This window comes from Populus alba, chromosome 3, assembly GCF_005239225.2.
Source record: "Populus alba chromosome 3, ASM523922v2, whole genome shotgun sequence".
NCBI classification, from domain to species: domain Eukaryota; kingdom Viridiplantae; phylum Streptophyta; class Magnoliopsida; order Malpighiales; family Salicaceae; genus Populus; species Populus alba.
Window position 1 is genome coordinate 7,799,522 of NC_133286.1, and position 2,691 is coordinate 7,802,212.

General features: G+C 39.4%; 1 non-coding gene across 1 annotated transcript; it reads left to right on the forward strand.

Annotated features, from left to right (window-relative positions):
• Window positions 1–1,842: 1,842 nt before the first annotated feature.
• On the forward strand, window positions 1,843–1,949 carry LOC118047921 (small nucleolar RNA R71). The gene has a single exon (XR_004687400.1). It is a non-coding gene; the product is annotated as a small nucleolar RNA R71 (small nucleolar RNA).
• The last annotated feature ends 742 nt before the right edge of the window (window positions 1,950–2,691 follow it).

The window sequence follows — 2,691 nt, forward strand, 5'->3', positions numbered from 1 at the left end:
AGAAACTCTTGGAAAAATTTAAGGGCGGTCCAAAGGTCAAAATAAAAGTTATGGCCTTGTCGAACCGGTACTCTGGTCTGGTCTGGCGCGACTAGACCTCCACCTCACCAAGTAACGATTCCATATCTACTCCAACAAAAATGGCATCCAGAAACTCCTATAAAAATTTAAGATCGTCCTCACCATGTGGTGATTCCACATCTAAGCCAAGCAAATAGCCTCTGAAAACACCTGTAAAAATTTAAGGGCGATCAAACGATTGGGTCAAAAGTTATGGGCCTTTCGAACAGGTACTCTAGTTTGACGCAATCATACCTCTGCCTCATCGAGTAGCGATTCCACATCTACTTTAAGGAAAATGACCTCTGGAAACTCCTATAAAAATTTAAGGGCAATCCAACGGTCAGATCAAAAGTTATGGTTGTTTCGAACCGTTAATCTCGTCTGGCACGACTAGACCTACGCCTCACCGAGTAGCCATTCCACTTGTACTCAATGGAAAACGGCCTCCAAAAACTCTAGTAAAAAAATGATTGCCATCCAATAGTCAAATCAAAAGTTATGGCCCTTTTAAACGGTTACTCTGGTTTGGCGCAACCAGACCTCAACCTCATTGAATAGCGATTCTAGATCTACTCCAAAGAAAACGGTCTCTAGAAACTCATGTAAAAGTTTGAGCTTAGTGCAATGGTCAGATCAAAAGTTATTGATGCGGACCAGCCCAGAAACACCAGCAAGGACCCATTACATGTTTCAAATGGACCAATGACTCGGTCCAAGACAAAGACATTGAAAGACGCATTGAATGCATTGGTTTTGAATGTTTCCACCAAGTTAGAATTGGAAGGTCCATTGGAGTATCAAGAGGAGATCCTAGTACATCTTATCCATGTGCAAGAGGGGTCCAATACAACCTTATTTGGGCCATGAGATAAGGGCTTTATTTTATTTTGTTAGCTACAGCCCAAGGCTTGATTGGGCTTAATTCATACTTTGTTTTAAGCTAGGATCCAAGGCTTGTTTGGATTAAATTATGGGCTTTTTATTTTAAGGTTTTGGGTAAGTTTTGAGTGGACCTCATATAAGTCCACATAAAGGGTCCATTAGGGTTAACTTTTCAAGAACTATTTAAACTCATGTAGGCCAAAATTTTGGCAGCTTTGATGATTATTATTCTGAATTTTTCAGTTTTAACGTGTGAGAGTGATTCTTGCATTCTTCAGTTCTTGAACGAACTGAATCTGACTTATCGAAGATTAACTGGTTTCGTGGCGTCATTCTACTCATTCCAATAGTGTTGGTGCCTTGGGGTAGGTTTCTATTGTGTCGCACTCATATCAGACCTATTTCAGCTTTTCGAGATCACATCTCAATCTTGATCGTGGGTTGCGTGACCACGTGATCACGAGGTTCGCATCAGTTATGGCCCTTTTTTATTCTGGTTTGGTGCAACCAGACCCCCTCCTCACCGAGTAGCGATTCTAGATCTACTCCAAGGAAAACAAACTTTAAAAACTCCAGTAAAAATTTGAGCGCAATTAAATGGTCGGATAAAATGTTATGGTCGTTTTGAACCATTATTCTCTTTTGGCGTGACCAAACCTCCACCTCACCGAGTATCAACTTCACATCTAGTCCAAGGAAAATAGCCTCCAAAAACTCGTCTAAAAATTTGAGCGTGATCAAATGATCGAATCAAAAGTTATGGCCTTTTTAAATCGTTACTTTAGACCATCCTCGAGTGTCTTATCTACCAATGCCCCTCTACTTGCCACATCGATGACACTGCGGTCAGTAGGCATCAATCCTTCATAGAAATATTGAATGAGCAGCTGATCGGGTATCTGATGCTGAGGGCATTGAATGCACAGTTGCTCAAATCTTTCCCAATACTCAGAGAGTGTCTCTCTATAAGATTGTTGAATCCTATATATTTCTTTCCTTAAGTTGGCAACTTGAGAGGCTGGCAAATACTTTTCAAGAAAAATCTTCTTTATGCCATTCCACGTTCCAATGGAACCTGGGAGAATAGAGAAAACCCACATCTTTGTTGCCTTTTTTAAGAAATAGAAAGGAAAAGCTTTCAACTTAACCTATTCTTCGTAAACTACATTTGGTTTCATGCCAACACAAACCATATGGAACTCCTTGAGATGAGTATAAAACCAGACTTGAGCTTGAAATTGACATTATTGTCAATGTTTATGCACAATGGTTGCTTTTCCACATTGGGAACAACATGCTCCTTGAGTGTCTGTTGTCGTACAACAACCATAGTGTTGACGCAAGCTTCCTTTCATAACCTACGTAAAGTGGTTTTGATTTCGAGATATACTTGCACATGACTCTGGTTAGTAGAACAGGTTACAGGCATAAATAGTCAAGAAAACTCAAAAGAAATCGGCCACACAAGAGATTGAAAACAATGTAAATTGAATGAAAATCCTAAGCTAGAACATAAAAACTGCCTAAAAACCATAGAAAACAGTGGAATTTATCCTCGATAGGGTGGGGCTAGTGGCCAAATGCCACTAATCTTGTTCAGAATGTCATTTCTCTTTAGGAAACAAAGGTCGAGACCTAATTCCACCAAAAAATTGGTTTTAAACAGTATAGGTATCATATTGTACAGTACTGCAACACTGTTTTCTGTTTTTTTTAACAAAAAAATAACAATCACAACATAAGAAT